The sequence below is a fragment of the Lepidochelys olivacea genome (assembly GCF_965140295.1).
Source record: "Lepidochelys olivacea isolate rLepOli2 genome assembly, chromosome: 15".
Classification (NCBI taxonomy): Eukaryota; Metazoa; Chordata; order Testudines; family Cheloniidae; genus Lepidochelys; species Lepidochelys olivacea.
In genome coordinates this window covers 9,416,638-9,436,603 of record NC_140425.1, presented here as the reverse complement: position 1 = coordinate 9,436,603, position 19,966 = coordinate 9,416,638, and the positions used below count along the sequence as shown (strand labels likewise).

The 19,966-nt window shown below is 44.5% G+C and overlaps 1 long non-coding RNA gene across 1 annotated transcript in view; it reads left to right on the top strand.

Annotated features, from left to right (window-relative positions):
- Positions 1-1,083: 1,083 nt before the first annotated feature.
- Positions 1,084-19,966, top strand: part of LOC311531517 — a 137,949-nt gene continuing 119,066 nt past the window's right edge. Inside the window, exons 1-2 of the long non-coding RNA XR_014714232.1 lie at positions 1,084-1,184; positions 1,784-1,910. This is a non-coding gene — a long non-coding RNA (uncharacterized lncRNA). The remainder of the gene's footprint in view (positions 1,185-1,783; positions 1,911-19,966) is intronic.

Here is a 19,966-nt window from a genome sequence, read left to right as displayed (position 1 = left end):
CACCAGGACCTCCAGTTCTCCCTGCTTGTTTCCAAGGCTTTGTGCATTTGTATATAGGCACTTGAGATAACCTGCTGATCGCCCCTCATTCTCAGTATGAGATAGGAGCCCTCCCCTCACAGACGTTCCTGCCTGTGCTTCCTCCCGGTATCCCGCTTCCCCACTTACCTCAGGGCTTTGGTCTCCTTCCCCCGGTGAACCTAGTTTAAAGCCCTCCTCACTAGGTTAGCCAGCCTGCTCGCAAAGATGCTCTTCCCTCTCTTCGTTAGGTGGAGCCCGTCTCTGCCCAGCACTCCTCCTTCATGGAACACCATCCCATGGTCAAAGAATCCAAAGCCTTCTCTCCGACACCACCTGCGTAGCCATTCATTGACTTCCACGATTCGACAGTCCCTACCCCTGCCTTTTCCTTCCACGGGGAGGATGGACGAGAACACCACTTGCGCCTCAAACTCCTTTATCCTTCTTCCCAGAGCCACGTAGACTGCAGTGATCTGCTCAAGGTCATTCTTGGCAGTATCATTGGTGCCCATGTGGAGAAGCAGGAAGGGGTAGAGATCCGAGGGCTTGATGAGTCTCGGCAGTCTCTCCGTCACATCACGAATCTTAGCCCCTGGCAAGCAGCAGACTTCTCTGTTTTCCCGGTCAGATGTTCCTCTAGGGAAGGGAAGCCCAGGTGTGTGCGGACGTATGATCGTTTAGGGGAACCCAGTGAGCTACAGATCTCTGGGGTGCCATGAGGGGTGAGTTGCCTCATGGGAAACCTCTTCCACCCCTCGGGGTCCTGTGGGATGGATGATGGGAATGCTCCTGATGAATGGGGGCCCTGGGTCTCCTGCTGGGTATCCATGGTGTAGTGTTGCCCTCCTTGATGGGGATATCAAGGATTATTGCTTTTGGGCCAGGGAGAGTGTAACCCCTTGGGGTTTAGAGAGCATGGCTCCTTTAAATCTTTTCCCTAAGCGGGGAAGGGGAGCAGTGAGAGAAAGGAGGGAAACTCCAGGTGGGGCTCTGGAGCCAGGGAGAGAGGGAGAAGGGCTGCAGCCTGCAGGCCCTTGCAAAGTGAAACTGCAGAGAACATGCCTGAAGCCTGGGAAGGACAGGGCGGCCGATCAGGGACACCCCAGGACATGAGCCAGGAGGAGCACTGTGCCAGGGAGGAATCGCCCGAGCTGTATGGGGCTGTGAGTACTGGGGCTTGTGACTCTGCATTGGGAATAAGGAGTGAGGCTGCTAGCTAGTTAAGTGGGGAGGTGGTCGCTCTGTGTGGCTTTGGAGAGAGCGGCAGAAGAGGGCACTGGAGGGGTTTGTTGGGGAAATTTCACTGGCGCCAAAGATGACCAGGAGCACCCAAGACTCAGCACTGGACTGGAACTTTGCTCAGGCCTTCTGAACCCAATCCTACAGGAGGGATACCATAAATGTTCTTTTATTGTTCTTTTATTTCTTTTTATTTCTTTTATTGTTCTTTTATGACAGAACGAGGAGTAATGGTCTTGACAGAACGAGGAGTAATGGTCTCAAGTTGCAGTGGGGGAGGTTTAGATTGGATATTAGGAAAAACTTTTTCACTAAGAGGGTGGTGAAACACTGGAATGCGTTACCTAGGGAGGTGGTAGAATCTCCTTCCTTAGAGGTTTTTAAGGTCAGGCTTGACAAAGCCCTGGCTGGGATGATTTAACTGGGAATTGGTCCTGCTTCGAGCAGGGGGTTGGACTAGATGACCTTCTGGGGTCCCTTCCAACCCTGATATTCTATGATTCTATGATTTGTGTCCCTGTAGCTATAACTTCTTGCGGCATGCATGACAAACCTTGAACTACATCGCACGACCCCCAGGGGACAAGAATGAAGTACCGGTGCAAGGCACAGGAGTGGTAGATGCTGCAGAGAATGTGTGCTGCTATTGTGTAAGGAAACCATTATAAATGTCAATCACTGAATAGACATGATTAGGCAGATAAGAGGTATGCTCTGGAATTTGGGCAGGGTGAATATGTAGTAGTGAAAGACCTATTCTCCCTATTTAACCTGTTTGCTTGCTTGCTTACTATTCTCTAGGGGATGTCTCCAGGCAGATTGCAATTTTATGGTGTTCAGAATTTGAATTTGGCTTATTTTGTGGCATGCTATTCAAACCGTATTGCATGGTTGTGACTGATCACACAAGTTACATAGGGTGACCAGACAGCAAGTGTGAAAAATCAGGACGGGGGTGGGGGTGGGGAATAGGAGCCTATATAAGACAAAGCCCCAAATATTGGGACTGTCCCTGTAAAATCGGGACATCTGGTCACCCTAAGTTACATGATACAGCTTCTGCTCCCCAGCTGTGTGTGTGTGTGTAACTCTTATCAGATTTCTGGTGCGTATTTAAAATTTTGCTTGGCAGAAATATTTGGGATCTTCACTGTTTGTGTGCAATTCACCTATGGGCCAAGGACCAGCACAGAGTCTATTCCTTAGGGAAGTCCCACTTGGACCCTGTTTTGGAGGCAGAAGAGGTATATAAGCCTTGGGGTTGGTCTGAGGGTGGTGGTGAGAGGAGGCCAGTTTCACCATCCACAAGTATTTATGCTTCTATATTCAATTGCACTAATGCTCTTGGACACTAAGTACAAAAGGGGGCACAAACACACTCAAAGTGAATTCATTAACACACATGAGCAAATAGCTACTGCAAAAGGTTTTCTGCATTAGCCTAGCTGTCTTGGATGTGATATGGGTGCATACAATGATGAATGATGTGGAGGAGGTAACTCAGGCATTCTTGCTTAATGCAAGAGCAAGGTGACTCAATAAAAATGAAGGCAATAAGGGAGTACTTTTTGATACAGGGCATTATTTAGCCAGTGGAAAACTTTGCTATACATTATTATTGAGGCCAACTGCTTAGTAGGATTGGAATTCTGTATGGATAATGAGAACATCCACAGTTACGCTAAACAGGATAAACATGTGTAAGGGATATGCATCTTCATGCTTCAAGGCATGAGGCATGGTGGAGGCTAGGAAGAAACTTCCCCTGTGGATAGGTTTATCCATAATTGTCCATTACAGTGTTTCTTGTACCATCCTCTAAAATACTGGTTGTTGTCAGAGACAGGCTGGACCTTGAGTCTCCTCCAGTATGACAATTCCTATATTCTTGTCTGCACTTCTTCTACTTGTGTTTCTCATCACCTCCAACCCTGTAGCAGAGAAATGTTTTATTGCCTCCAATGTAATAATCTCTTATTACAAACTTTTCAGAGAATGTCACAGAAGTGAGAATACTGGTTTGGTCTTTTGATTTTTCTTTTCCCTCCGGAACTGTCCCAGACCCCAACAGTCAGAAACAGGAGATTTATTGCCTGAAAGCAAACCATTTTGCTCTCCAAAACTGTTGCCCTTAGGCCTCACTGTCTGTGACTGAGTGCTCCCGCCTCATCTCCTTGGATGCAGTACCGCAGTCTGTGCCCTGCAGCCATTGCTCCAAGTTGGAATTGTCTGCATCACCTGGGGGCTAATCTCCCTTGAAATGCTCCCTGAAATTGTTATCCTAGAACGAGTCTGTCTAGAATGGAAGGCCAGGCTCCAAAGCTAACCCTTTCCACTCTCAGAAAGACCCTGCCTGAATCACAGACCATTACATGACTGAGGACTAATCTCCTTGAATTATAGAGATCAGAACCTCCTGTTTAAAGACCTCACTGAGTAAGGCACAAGAATGATCAGCACTTGCCTATCCAAGCTCTTCTCCCCAGATCTAATTTTTTTTCCTGTTGACAATGCGGTAACCCCAGCAACTGAAGGGGAATTACTACCAGTGTACAGTGGTGTGAGATGAGAATCAGGCCCAGTGAGTTAACTCTTTTCACCCTCTTTTGCCTTTCAATTTGGCATTTGTTCATATATTTATAACAATATGTACTCGCTGGTCAGCATATTCTTCAAGGAGTATTATCTCACTGCTCCCTACAGCAGTAGGTACACAGTAGGGAGTTGCATCAAGGAAATGCATTAAGATGAATCAGCAAGAGAGAAGGGTACCTCTGGGCCAGCTCCTTGCTTCTCAATTATTTACATCTAATAATTTCCAGCAAATCACTGGCTGTTTATTGGCGCTCATCTATAATTGAAGAGTTTCCTAGATCACTGGCCAGCTCTGCTCAAGATGTAGCTGGCCGTGCATTTGAAAGCTTTAAGAAAACCCCACAGGGGAAGGCAGGGTCTCAGGAGAGGCTGGCCATCCACTGAGGATACACCCTTTTAATTTTTGGCTTTTGTGGGCACCCAGGATTGGTAGATTTCCAGCATGTGGTTTACCATCTGTAATTGACCATGCAGCGCCATTCAGGGGCAGTGTGTTACATTGGCAAGATGACTTCAATCCAGAAATGCTTCAAAGATTTCACGTTTTAAAAATGACACATATACAGTACACTGCTTAAACTGACCAGAGGACAATGATGTTCATACAGTCCCTGAAGAAAACATCAGTAGAGCAGCCATTCTGAAAAAAAAAGCCACTTTCTGTTAGCAGGTTTAGAGCTTGAATTTCCTATAAATTTTTAGAGTATCTGTCTTCCTGTGTCTCTAATTTTGCAGTAAAATCTCTAGGCTCCTTATACATAATTCAGGATAACTTCATTTTCTCTGAACAAGAAGTCAGATTTCTATCCTTATGCCATTTTAAGATCTTGGTGGATACCTTCCAGGAAAAAGCTGGTGGACCACCCTGGGGGAAGGCTTGACATGGCTCTCTCCAATATTCCTCTAAATGTGTCCACCCGTGGGTCCGTTTTGACCTTTCTGATCCATCTAGAAGATAACTCTAGAGAGTCAAAGGACAATATGATCTTGTGTGTTATTAGCCAAGCCTGAGGACTGCAGGGTGGATAATCATATAAAGCTGCTTTTGTTAGTAACAGGTTCAGAGGCAAAAGGAGACAAGATGCACCTTCAAAGCAAAATCCCTGATTCTTTCTTGCAATTTCTATTCCTACCCAAGACTCGTTGCTTCCATTCAAACTCCTACTGAGTAACACCTTCCTTTGAAAACAGGGCCACTCAGAGTAAGATACTACCCAATGTGAACATGAATAGCAGAAATGGACTCCCTATCCCCAGCACAGAGCAATGTTTAACCATGTTATGCTCAGAAGTCAGTGAATGACCAATTGAGTCAGTCATAATATTGCAAAAAGAAAAGGAGTACTTGTGGCATCTTAGAGACTAACAAATTTATTTGAGTATAAGCTTTCGTGAGCTACAGCACTTAGCTCACGAAAGCTTATGCTCAAATAAATTTGTTAGTCTCTAAGATGCCACAAGTCCTCCTTTTCTTTTTGCAAATACAGACTAACACGGCTACTCTGAAACCAGTCATAATATTCTATCTCAACTTCTGGCTCCTAAAACACAAGTCATTAATTTGGGCCCTGGCTAACAGAAACAGGAGAGAACTGCATGGGAAATGATTTTCCTCATTCAGGGAGAATTTTTGAGTTCTAAAAATTCAACAGATCAGCATTTTCCAATGGGGAAAAAAACATTTTGTAAAAAAATTCCTGACTAGCTCTAGCCACAGCTTCCTTTCAAGGCTCCCCAATACTGAAAGAGGATCTATTTTGAGTTAAGTTTGCAAAGTCATTGTCCTAGCCCCTTTGCACAGGGGCAAATCAACCAGGAAGATGCAAGGGCGATGGTGGAAAGCAAATTAGACATGAATTAGCAATATAATATGGAAGAAGGAGAAGAAAAACGTAATTTGGAGCTGCATAAATAAAGGCATCACATCCTATAATTCCTTCTTTTATGGCTTTGGAGCAATTATATCTGCAATACTGCATTCAGTTTGGGGCACGGTGTTACCAAAAAATTGAAATTCAGAACAGAGCAACAAAATGACTAGGGAGCAGCACTGATTCATGAGGAAAGATTAAAAATTAAATATATACAGTCTGGATAAGTGACGTGTAGTGGGAATATAAGGTAGCAGAATTTGAAGGGTGTAAACACAGAGAGAGGGAATGGTAAGAGCAATGGGCTGGGATTAAGAAAGGGAAAATTCAATTAGAGTATCATGGAAAAACCTTCCAACAGTCAATTTACTGTGAAATAGTCTCCCAAGGGAAGTAACAGAAGCCTCATCAGCTGTGACTTTTACAATTAGACTGCATAAAGTACCAGACAATGTATTATGCACAGGATCAGGGTCATACAGCTTGGGACCCATCATCTAATGAGTCTTCATCTCTAGCCCTTATGATTTGGTGAAACATTGTGGAGTTTTCAAAGCAGTGTAAAGATCAGACTGTAGGAAATGACACCCGATGCAGTGTTGTTTGTACAGGGTCTGATCTTGTTCCCACGGAAGTCAGTGGAAAGACACACCCCTTCCCCACCTCTGACACCACCATTGCCTTCAAGGAGTCTTGGATCAGGCCTAGAGTCACCAGTCCTTTTCCTTTAACACAAGTCAATCTTGTTGCTGGTTGGATACTTAGACCGACATACAGCCACTCAACCAATGAGTCTTGGGGGTTTGTCTATATGGAGATACTCAGGGAAGATAAGATGCATTAACTAAAGATGTGATGTTAAAGCACATTAACTCCCTGAGTGGATGCCCTCATTCAGAAGTAAAGTGGCCTTAGTTCTCTGTAGCTTAATTCTCCTTCTAGGCCTTATAACTATACAATGTTGACCATACTTGGCCTGCAAAAATCCCGCACCAAGCAGGATATTTTGAGGCAGCTGTCACAGTTCAGGGCACCTGCATTTCCCCCACCTCTGTAGTCCAGCAAGGGCATCCGCGCTAGGCTTCAGGCTTTTCAGCTGTCGTATTGCCGGAAATTGCCATACATGAGCCATCCAGCGGTGCTGCCTATGCCGAGGTTGGGGGAGCATTTAACACCACTGTGATAGGGGACTGACAACTGACACTTCCTTGATTATTGAAATGATCTGCAAAAGGAAAGAAAATAAATAAGTAAGAACCAAAAATGCACCCTTGCAAGGTAGTTTTTATGTAGCTAGAAAAACGAGGTGGTTTTCTGCTCTAAATATTTAACATGATGTTTATGATATTTCCTCTGGGGGAGAGATGCTTGAAAGCTAATGTTTATGAAGCAGGTCTGGAGGGATGGAAAGGGGAGGGAGGGCACGCTAACCCGAAAGGGGAAAAAAAGAACCTCAGGAGATGTCCTGATTTATGGCTTTACTAGTAGGAGATTTTTAACAAAATCTCTCCGTTTTGTTAAAAAGGCTGTGACTGATGGAAAGCAACTTCACCTTGGCTCCTTTTGAAACCAGAAACCTGCTCCCTGAATGCAGTGTGCCAGACAGGTTCTGGCTCTGAGCCAGCAGGAGCTTTTTACTGGCTGCTGCCTGCATCCTTTTGAACCCCACAGAAGTAGTATATGTATAGGCCTTGTGAGGTTTGGAAGGATGGTCTTGTAGTTAAGGTACTGGTCTGGGCTGCTGAAGGGAGAGGTAGGTTCAATTCCTGGCTCTGACAGTGGATTCTATTGTGATCATGGGTGTTTAATCTCTGGGAACTAAGGCACAGAATCTGTGAAATGGGCGTAATAACACTTTCCTACAGGGAGATCATGAGAATAAGTCATTGGTGCAGGGGTACTATGGTAATGAGGTCTTTGGGTATTTTACACAGCATTGTATATCAGTCTGGGTCAACTGGCTCAGGCTGTGGGGCTGCAGTGCACACATTTTGGCTTGGGCTGGAGCCTAGGCTCTGAGACCCTCCCCTGTTGCTGGGTTTCAGAGTCTGTGCTCCAGCCCAAGTCCGAACGTCTACACGGCAATTTTTAGCCCTGCAGCCCAATCCCTGCAAGACCAAGTCAGCCATGGCCATGCTGTGGGTCTTTTATTGCAGTGCAGACGTTCCCAAAGCCCAGGCCCTGACTCATGTTTGAGCCCCAGTCCCCCTTCCAGCTACACACAAATCAGTCTGACTTTGGTCTGCAAGCACTAAAACCCTGCTAAGGCGGTAGGTCAGAGCCCAAGTCCCACTGAGACTTGGGTCCAAGCCCTGTCACTTTGCAATGTAGACGCAGCACAAGCTGCGGACCTGGTTGGGAGGTCTGTGTAGTGCAGTATGGACATGTTAGCACGGCTGTGAGATTTACAATGCAGAGTGGACTCTCAAGCATGGGCTTGGAAACACTAAGTCCACAGACCTGGGTTTACAATGTAGTGTGACAAAGTTCCTCCTGTGTTGGGTCTTGCACTTATTGGCAGATTTGCTTGCCTTGGAGCTTCACGGCAGCCCTCAGTTTGGCTGTTTTCGTGAACCCACAGTCCAGGTCCACTCCTCCTGTGTCTGACCAGGAGTTGGGAGGTTTGTGGGGAACCGGGGCCCACCCTCTACTCCGGGTTCCAGCCCAGGGCCCTGTGGAATGCAGCTGTCTAGAGTGCCTCCTGGAACAGCTGTACGACAGCTACAACTCCCTGGGCTACTTCCCCATGGCCTCCTCCCCACACCTTCTTTATCCTCACCATAGGACCTTCCTCCTGGTGTCTGATAATGCTTGTACGCCTCAGTCCTCCAACTTCTCACTCTCAGTTCCTAATGCCTCTTGCTCCCAGCTCCTTACACGTTCACCACAAACTGAAGTGAGCTCCTTTTTAAACCCAGGTGCCCTGATTAGCCTGCCTTAATTGATTCTAGCAGCTTCTTGATTGGCTGCAGGTGTTCTAATCAGCCTGTCTGTCTTAATTGTCTCCAGAAGGCTCCTGATTGTTGTGGAACCTTCCCTGTTACCTTACCCAGAGAAAAGGGACCTACTTAACCTGGGGCTAATATGTCTGCCTTCTATTACTCTCCTGTAGCCATCTGTCCCGACCCTGTCACAGTAAACATAGCCAATATGTACTGTGAGGGAGAGTCCTAATCCTCTCTAAACAAGGCGCAATGTCCAGCGAGAGCGTTCAGCGTGTTTGTAGCTTGGATGAAAGTCCCTAGAAGGGAGAGAGTGAAAAGGGGATGAGAAAAATCACCCAACTCCCAAGAAAGATTAAGAGGCCAGAAGTCAGTAGTCTTAATGTGTTTCTTAGATGGGTGTCTCCAGCAATTGTATATTTTTATTCATGCAAGTTATTGCCACTCGGTTTACTGACTGTGCCTGCTACTCTTTTTGTAAATAAGGAGGCTGCAGTCAGAGGAAGCAGTTTGTTAGTTCTGAGTATTTTATCATACATCATCATTATCCACTGGGTTCCCAATAAATATCTGTCTGGATCTTTGATCCTCCTCAGTGAACTAGTGACTGGGTGATAGAGGGGTTAGAATATGAGGAGCTTTCTGCAGCTGAAGACAAGCTTGAAGTCCGGGGCCAAACATTTAAAACCTGGGTAAATCCACATTTGGGCACTAAAGCTGGGAGTTTTGAAAGAGCCAAAGGGAGTTTGGCCCCTAACTCCAATACCTAACTCCCTTTGGCTCCTTAGAAACTCCAATTTCCTAAACAACTGCCCTGACTTTCAAAGGTGCATTGGGATCATTGGCTGCTGCTGGGTGCTCTGTACCTCTGAGAATCAGGCCACTTTTTTTAGGTGTCAGAAGATGGATTTAAGAGCCTAACTTTAGGCTCCCAGGTTTGAAAATTTGGGCCAGCACCTGGTACCCTGGCTTTTAGAATTTTTTGTAGTAAGACCAGAGAGCAGTTTGGGGCCCTGGTTTCTCCCTGCACTGGACCATGTTTGGCTGTAGTCAGTTCATATAAGTGGGTATGTGTACATCTCCAAATTTGCGAGCATGCCATTCTCTACTCTTTCCCCTTTACCTTCATGCCCTTGGCCTCCCACAAGGGTGTGACCACCACACGGTTGTTTTTTCCCAGGATCCTCTTGTTTTGCACAGGGCAATCCTGTATCCAACAAGTTTCTTTTGCAGAGTATGAAATTTTGGGGGCAAATGAATCATTGCACCATGACAATGCATCACCATGTAATGGTATTTCAGTGCTGTGAGGTAATATCTGGATGGAGTGCTCTCACATCTCCTTTTGATGGGCCAACTAGTGTGCATTTGTCCAGGGCCCCATTCTTGGCTGGTCCTTTGGAATGACCATAATAAACATGATAAAAATAACCCACCTTTGCATAGTATCCCGCTCCTAGTAGCTGGACCATCAGAGGACAACAGCTTGCTTCTGTTACCAGCTAATAATGTTACTTCTTTTAAAACAGAAGTCTGTTCTGTGATCCTGAGGGGCATTTGTTCAAAACCTGCTGATAACCCATTACCATTTATCATTATAACCAGTGATGATACCTGAAGAGAGATTGAACTGTGGTAGACTTCAGATGGTTGGGGTGAACTTTATCTAAGGAACATGTGTAACACACGGGTACAGTGTGTGTCGTGTCCCCCTCTAGTGGCCTACCCACATAAAAAGATACGTTTACTGCTGTTACTAACTGATGGAGCTGCTCCTCCAGCTCAAGTGGCACAGGCTCATGCTTTCAGTGTCGAAGGTCCCAACTTGAAACCCTGTTGTGACCCACAGAGGAGGTCATTGCACATATGGGGCAACCTTTTCACCTTTGAACTCCCTAAAAAGTTGTGAACTTCAGATGCTGGGAATCATAAAGCATAAAACACACAAATACCGGAGTGTCTGGATCAGAGGGTAGAGGGCAAGGCATTTTTGCAATTTTTTTTAACCCACCCCCCAACCTACAATTCCCCCAGGACCTGCCCATAGGGAGAAACCCAGAAATAACTATTTACGCCACCAACCTGGAGTGATTTGTGGATGCATGGAAGAATTATTTATGGTTTGGTGCAGGAAAAACTTTCAGCTCCTTATTTGCCCTTGTAAGTTATGAGAAGCCTTGAAGGGTCAAAGGTGAGTTTTTGGTTTTAATGCCCGCTTCCCTTTAAAAAAAAAATGAAGCAATCTATGTGAGAAGAAGAAGGGGGTGTGGAGGGATAGTCTGAGAAGGCTGCTACTCCTTCCTGCTTTGATGTTTCAGATCTGGAAGGGATCATAAATTTGCTGGTGTGAGATAGAGTGATAATAAATGTTGCTTTTAACTGCCGGATTTTTAGCTCACACAGCATCCATTATCACTGGCAACTGCAAAAGGGAGTGTACTTTTTTTTTTTTGGCTCTTTAGAAAGATAAATATTCACACCATTATCTGCTGACATCCCAAAAGCTCAAATGCTGCCTCTCTTTGTGATCATCCCCCATTCCCAGTCTAAACAATCCTGTATTATTCCAAGGAGCCTGCAGCCATCAGCTCACCATTGCAATGTTCTCCATTTCAGCTATTTACTTGATGGCCCTTGATGATTATTGTGTCACTGGGTTTGAGGTGTGGTGGACAGAAGAATTGTAAAGGGGGATACTTTGAAGCAGAAAACACCCAATGTGGGATGGAATTAAGGTTTGAGATTTTCAAAGGAGCCTAAGGGATTTAGGCATGGAATTGCCATTCAGTTTTAATGGGATTTGGCACCTAATTCCCATAATAAATCCTCTAGGGTGGGAATTTCAAAGGAGTCTATTTGTTTCTTTCAGAACAAATGGATACTAACAATTGTGCCCATGCACAAAGTCTCCTGTGTGCTAAATCAAAATGTTCAGATGCCACTCTCAGGGCAAGGCACACTACTGCAAATTTCTGAAACACTGACAGTTGCTCAATGCCGGGTACAGATTGGTGCATCCACTGACAATGCAGCTGGCTTGGTCACATCATCATATTTTAAATCCACAGGGTTGTTGATAAATGTCTTTAACTACTCAGATGCCTGTTAATGTCTGTCTGGCCAATGCTAGCAATGTCATATGCCAACAATTTCCATGAGGATTTATTGACCAGAGATATGTTTGGAATGTGTTTTGCCAAATCAGTTATCATCCTCATAAATCTTTCTATCCATTTTTACATTGCAGAGTGGGCATTTCAACTATTGCTTTTATTTTATCTGGATCAGCAATTAAGCCAACTTTACTCAATTTATGTCCATTATAGATTACCTCTGTTAGAAGCAATTTATTTTATTTTTAGTTCAGGCATAGGTCTATTTCTCTTGCCCTCTCAAAACTTGCCTAAGATTTTTTTTATATACTTATTTTTAGGTCCCCAGCCCAAATTAGAAAATCCCCCATTACAAATATCATTTGTAATCCCTCAAAGCTTTATTCAACTGCTTTTTAAAAATACACTGGGAAGAGAACTAATACCAAAGAGTATTTGCATGAAAGTAGAACATCCAAGGAGTGTATTAAAAGACACTATGTTGCCTTGTCTACTCCTGTTTACCAAAATACCCAACTCCAAATATTCCTATTTTTGAGAATTTAGTTTCCATTTCAGGTTTCGTTGGAGAAGGTTCCCTTTTATGGCTTTATTTATACCATATAGATCAGTACAGATCTGTACTTTATCTGGCTTTTCAATTACAGACATAGAATTAACCCAGTGTCCATAGGTTCACAGAGTTTAAGGCCAGAAGGAGCTATTAAATCATCTAGTCTGACCCCCTGTGTCTCACAAGCCATAACACTGCACCCAGTTACTTCTGTATTGAGCTCAGTGACTTGTGTTTGGCTGACATGTCTTCCAGAAAGGCATCCACTCTTGATTTGAAAACATCAAGAGATCCACCACTTCCCTTGGTAGTTTGTTCCAGTGGTCAATCACCTTTGCTGGGTTTTTTTAATGCCTATTTTCTCATTTGAATGTATCTAGCTTTAACTTCCAGCCAAACCCAGTTTCTAGGTTGTTCTACTTTTTTAAATTATACTCAGCCTTTCCAAATGACCAAGTTCTCTTTTTCCTTTTTCTGTCTGGGCAGACTGGATTTTTCTTGCTGAATGGAATATTTGAGTTATTGATTTGTTTCGCTTTAATATTCTTCTGTTGGACTTGAAGAGATCTAAGAATTCTTCCAGCATGCTGCCTGTGGTCCTTGTCTGAGGTTTGCTGGCATATTCAAGAGTTAAAGGAATAACTCAAAGGTGGAGGATTGAAGTTGGGCCACAGCTTGTGACTCAGTTGGAGATCTTTGAAGTGGCAATATCTACGTACCTTGACTGTGAAATTACGTGACTTCTACAGCCCCTGAAATTGTCTTAATGGAAGGGATGGCTCTAATTTCCTCATTTAATTGGGAGAGTCCAGCCCTTCAAATAGACCCTCTTACCAGGGCAATCTAGGCACTTTCGTCTCCATGCATTGTTAACTGTCCACTTGGACCAGGCCATCCACACATTTTCCATGGTGAGAAATATTTGATAATGGCATGTAGACTGTCACACAAAGGAAAAACTCATTCTTTGAATGCCCTTCCAACAAAGAGGACAACGACCTGAACTGGATTCCAGTTACCATGTGGAATGGACTTTGTGTATAGTCCCTTTGCAAGAGAAAAAAACACCTCTTACCTGGACTGGATCCCATACATGCTCCTTGGAATAGGATAGCTATTTATATGAATATGACTCTGGAACACAGCTGCTTTCTACTTAATGATCCGAAAGGTATTCATACCCTCTAACTCCTTCACGTCACAAGTCATTTTTCACTCTTCATGTTGGAACACCTTTGTTTCATGCATACTTTTTGGTTTTAGGGGTTTCTGCCCACTCAGCCTTAGGGATGAGTGGTCTCTGGAGTCTATAGACTTTATGAAAGGTGGACAACACGTGACTGAAAAAATACATTGCAGTGATGCTTTTCAGTATCTATCTACCAACTGGTTTTATGCTGCCATCCATTGCCGTAGGATCTGAGCACCTTGCTCGTAAAATCAGAAGCAACAACAAAGTCCCTAGTGGACTTCATGGCATCTCTGGCATGCCTCCATTTTCAGAGGGGATTCTTGGAGATAAAAGGGGGTGTTTGTATTATGCACGTCACTTATGGTGGAACAGCTTTTTCAGAGGATGGTTTTGCAACATTTTCTTAAAGAAACATTTTCCTTAAAGAAACAGACTCTTACATCCCGTGTGTAAAGTTCACTCCCAATGGTAAATTTCTAGTGTTATCTATCATGTTGCCAGCTCCATCCCACAGCTGAAGCTATTAAGTCTGTGTCAGCTCTTACTGAAGCCAATGGGAGTCACTTGGGCTTCTGATATTAGGTATTGGCAGAATGCATATTTTGCATGAAGGAAAGCTCCAAGCCAAGGTATATCTGTATGTGCTATAAGTGAACTTATAAAGTCTGCATAGATGTCCCTTATCAAGAATTCCCAAGGCCTGCTCATTAATTAAGAGGATCAACGTGTTAGCCAATTGTTGAAGCAAACCTCATAGGAAAACCTCACAGTAGGTTTCTGCTGCCCCTTGTCCTCTGGGTGAAGTGCAACAGATAGATGCAGTGGGAAGATAATGTACCAACCAGAACAAATGTTGTGTAGTTACAACCTCTAGACCAGCACAGTAAGGAGCTGTACGTTATGCCACAAGTCCAGTTTTCAGGCTGCCGAAGGAGAGCATCCAGCTTAAATATTGTGATCTGGCAATGGTGGATGTTAGAGTGCAATGGGCTGATGATGGCTGGATGCAACTGAATGGTCTTGACCAAGCAGTAGGATGCAAGGAGCTGGGAATGGATATCCTGATGTAATGGGCTGGCCGAAAGTCGCATATTGAAGTGCATGGGATTCATAGCAGCTACATGTTGGAATGCAGTCTGCCATGAGCAAATTGCAAATCTAAATGCAGTGTGGTCATTAGCAGTTGCATGCTGGAATTCCTGTGGGCTACCCAAAATTGAATGCAGTTGGCTAAGCAGAAGTTGGATGTTGGAATATAGTGGGCTAGCATTGGCTTGCCATGAGAATACAATGATTTATCTGATGTGCCATATGCACTATTCCTAGCCTTAATCTGTGAATAATATTTATTTGCTTTTGTGAGCAATAAATTCATCACATTTTTAAAAGGGAAAAAAATCCCTAAATCAAAAGTAGTGGTAAGTGATTGGCTAGCTGGGTAGCAGGGATGTACTCTATACATGTACAGAGAATTCAGCCCAGGGTCTATAGTCTAACCCTCGCTGAGATGCTATGAGATCACAGAACAAGAGAGAAAAAGACAGTTAGCTGGTCAGGATTGCACCCAGCTAATGGACAGGGTCGTCCCCCCCCCTCCTGCTTCCCTACCATCCCGGTCGATTCAAATTGATCCTAGTTTTGCTGAGCAAGAGCAGTCCTTCAAAGTTTATTCTGGTGTCAATTTTTATAGTTTCCCTCACCGATCAATAGAGCGCATAATCATTAAGGCAAACTTTGTGAAAGCTAATCCTTCAATATGAGTTTTATGAATGGCTCAGAGCCCTGGCTCTAACCATTTGGATGTAAGTGGAACCTTTAATCAGGTGAGTGACAGGAGACAGGCAATAGGACTTGCTGAGATTGGCATCCATGTCTATATGAAATGATGCAGAGCTAGCAGGAGCAGAAGGAGGGGGGGTGGGCAGAGGAATATACATCCTCTAAAACCAAAGTTTCCCTTCTTTTATTATTTATAAAATGTTTCCATTATTTTCTGATAATACTTTTGACTTTTATATAGCATCTTTCAGCTGAAGCCCTCAAAGCACTTTGCAGACACTCATTAATTAAACCTCAAAACACCCCTGTTGGGTGAGCAAGTTAATAATAATAATTACTACTACTTGCACTGACTTCTGTTCAAGACTCTCCAAACACCCCAGGGTTGTAATTGGCTATATCCGTTGGAAAAAAAGGGTAAAATGAAACCCAGAGGGGGTAAGTGAATTGCCAAAATATCACCGGGTTAGTCAGCTGCAGAATCAAGAAGGGAACCCAGGAGTCCTAACTCCCAGGGCTAGATTCCCAAAGAAACGTAGGCATGGCAATACTTTGCATTGCCATGTCTAACTTCTAGGCCCCTAGAAAATTACTGGGATTCACAAAACCTGAATGTGGTGCCTTAGGGTCCCTATACAATGAGTAGGGGGAGAGAGGTGCCTCAAAATGTGATTCACAAAAGCCAGCATGTTAGGGGGCTCCTTGCCAATGGGAGATACCAAGCCAAGGGGTGTGTTGAGCCCCATCTCTCTCTCAGAGATAGGTTCCTAAGTCCAGGCTTCAGGGAGGTTGTCAGGGTTCCTTCCCCACTCTGAATTCTAGGGTAGAGATGTGGGGACCTGCATGAAAGACCCCCTAAGCTTATTCTTACCAGTTTAGGTTAAAAACCTTTTTAAGGTATAAACTTTGCCTTGACCTTGAACAGTATGCTGCCACCACCAAGTGTTTTAAACAAAGAACAGGGAAAGAGACATTTGGAGATGTCTTCCCCAAAAATATCCCCCCAAGCCCTACACACCCCTTTCCTGGGGAGGCTTGAGAATAATATCCTAACCAATTGGTTACAAAATCCTCAACGACCCAAACCCCTGGATCTTGGAACAATGGAAAAATCAGTCAGGTTCTTAAAAGAAGGATTTTATTAAAAAAAAAGAAAGATAAAAATCATCTCTGTAAAATCAGGATGGAAAATACTTTATAGGGTAATCAGATTTGAAACACAGAGGATCTCTCTTTGGGCAAAACCTTAACGTTACAGAAAACAGGAATAAACCTTCCTCTTAACACAGGGAAAATTCACATAAAACAAAAGATAAACTAATCTGCCTTGCCTGGCTTACCTATACTGGTTGCAATATTGGAAACTTGGATTAGGATGGGTTGGAGAAGATGGATTTCTGTCTGGCCTCTCTCAGTCCCAAGAGAGAACAAACACATAAACAAAGAGCACAAACAAAAGCCTCCGCCCCCCCAAGATTTGAAAGTATCTTGTCCCCTTATTGGTCCTTTGGGTCAGGTGCCAGCCAGGTTAGCTGAGCTTCTTAACCCTTTACAGGTAACAGGATGTTGCCTCTGGCCAGGAGGGTTTTTATAGCACTGTATACAGAAAGGTGGTTACCCTTCCCTTTATATTTATATCATGCCCCCAAATCAAAGATAGGGTGAAACACTGGCTGTGATTTCTTCCTGGAGCTCTAGGATAAAACAGAGTTAATAAGACACATGCATCTCTAAATATACTACTAAGTGTATAAAGACTAACAATATTTCCCACATCTTAAGGGCGATTTGGACCAGTTGATTCTGGGAAACTTTCATAGGAGATTGCATCAGCCACTTTGTTAGAAGCTCCTGAAATGTGTTGTATGTTGAAATCAAAATCTTGGAGAGCTAAACTCCACCGAATAAACTTTTTGTTATTTCCCTTCACGGTATGAAGCCACTGTAGTGCAGCATGGTTGGTTTGTAGGTGGAAACACCATCCCCAAACATATGGGTGTAGCTTTTCCAGAGTGTAGACAATGGCGTAACATTCCTTTTCACTGATTGACTCTGGCTTTTCCTCTCAGACAGCTTCTTGCTGAGAAACACAACAGGATGGAACTCTTGATTTGGTCCTTCCTGCATTAAAACTGCTCCCACACAACGCTCGGACACATCTGTGGTTACTAGGAACGGTTTGTCAAAGTCTGGGGCCCTTAGCACAGAGTCAGACATGAGTGTCACTTTAAGCTGGTTAAAGGCCTTCTGACACTCTTCAGTCCACTGAACTGCATTTGGCTGTTTCTTTTTGGTTAGGTCCGTCAGTGGGGCGGCGATTTGGCTGTATTGCAGTACAAATCGCCTGTAATATCCGGCCAAGCCTAAGAAGGATTAGACCTGTTTCTTTGACTTTGGGCCAGGCCACTTTTGGATAGCATCCACTTTGACCTGCAGGGGGTTGATAGTTCCTTGACCCACCTAGTGTCCAAGGTAAGTCACTCTGAGGCCTATTTGACACTTCTTAGCCTTAATAGTTAGTCCTGCCTCCCTTATGCGCTCGAAGACTTTTTGCAGATGTTCCAGGTGTTCTGCCCAGGAATCCGAAAATATGGCCACATCGTCAAGGTAGGCGACTGCATTTTCTCCCAATCCTGCTAGGAGACCATCTACAAGTTTTTGGAAGGTGGCGGGTGCATTCCGCAGCCCGAAAGGGAGCACATTAAATTCATACAGCCCAACATGTGTGATGAAGGCTGACCTTTCCTTTTGGCGGATTCATCTAGTGGTACCTGCCAGTACCCCTTGGTTAAGTCCAAGGTAGAGATGAACTGGACCCATCCCAGTTTCTCCAATAGTTCATCTGTGCATGGCATTGGATAGTTGTCTGGGTGAGTTACAGCATTTAGCTTACCGTAGTCCACGCAAAAACATATCTCCCCATCTGGTTTGGGAACTAGAACCACTGGAGATGCCCATTCATTGACAGGGGGCGGATTACACCCATCTGTAGCATATCCTGGATCTCCCATTCTATAGCAGTTTTAGCTTGAGGAGACACCCGGTAAGGTTGGACTTTAATTGGGTGAGCATTACCTGTGTCAATGGAGTGGTATGCCCGTTCAGTCAGTCCTGGGGTTGAGAACGTCGGCGCGTAGCTAGTGCACAGCTCCTTGATCTGCTGTCGCTGCATACGCCCAAGGGTCATGGAGAGGTTCACCTCTTCCACACCATCATCAATTTTCCCTTCGTAGTAGACACCTTCAGGCCACTCAGCATCATCTTCTCCCTGGGCTGTAAACTTACAAACCTTTAATTCTCTGGAATTAAAGGGCTTTAGAGAATTAATATGGTACACCCTAGGTTTTCGGTTTGAGGTGGGGAATGCTATGAGATAATTAACAGCTCCCAGGCGCTCTTGGACCATGAATGGCCCTTCCCACAACGCTTCCGTTTTATGGGCCTGGAGCGCCTTTAAGACCAGGACCTGGTCCCCTACTTTGAAGGACCACTCTCTGGCATGTTTATCATACCAGGCTTTTTGCTCTTTTTGAGCATCTTTTAGGTTTTCTTTAGCAAGGGCTAAAGAGGTTCGGAGAGTATTTTGTAGGGTGGTTACAAAGTCCAGAATGTTAGTTCCTGGAGAAGGTGTAAACCCCTCCCATTGCTGCTTCACCAACTGTAAAGGGGTTGGCCCCTTAACTTCGCGGCATATACAAGTTCAAATGGTGAAAACCTTAAACTGGGATGTGGTACAGCTCTGTAGGCAAAGAGCAACTGCTGCAACACTAGGTCCCAATCATTGGAGTGCTCATTTATGAATTTACATATCATGGCCCCCAAAGTTCCATTAAACTTCTCCACCATGCCATTTGTTTGATGGTGATAAGGAGTGGCAACCAAGTGATTTCTTGACTTTAGCAAAGCTTTTGACACGGTCTCCCATAGTATTCCTGTCAGCAAGTTAAGGAAGTATGGGCTGGATGAATGCACTATAAGGTGGGTAGAAAGCTGGCTAGATTGTCGGGCTCAACGGGTAGTGATCAATGGCTCCATGTCTAGTTGGCAGCCGGTATCAAGTGGAGTGCCCCAAGGGTCGGTCCTGGGGCCGGTTTTATTCAATATCTTCATAAATGATCTGGAGGATGGTGTGGATTGCACTCTCAGCAAATTTGCGGATGATACTAAACTGGGAGGAGTGGTAGATACGCTGGAGGGGAGGGATAGGATACAGAAGGACCTAGACCAATTGGAAGATTGGGCCAAAAGGAATCTGATGAGGTTCAATAAGGATAAGTGCAGAGTCCTGCACTTAGGACGGAAGAACCCAATGCACAGCTACAGACTAGGGACCGAATGGCTAGGCAGCAGTTCTGCGGAAAAGGACCTAGGGGTGACAGTGGACGAGAAGCTGGATATGAGTCAGCAGTGTGCCCTTGTTGCCAAGAAGGCCAATGGCATTTTGGGATGTATAAGTAGGGGCATAGCGAGCAGATCGAGAGACGTGATCGTTCCCCTCTATTCGACATTGGTGAGGCCTCATCTGGAGTACTGTGTCCAGTTTTGGGCCCCACACTTCAAGAAGGATGTGGATAAATTGGAGAGAGTCCAGCGAAGGGCAACAAAAATGATTAGGGGACTGGAACACATGAGTTATGAGGAGAGGCTGAGGGAGCTGGGAT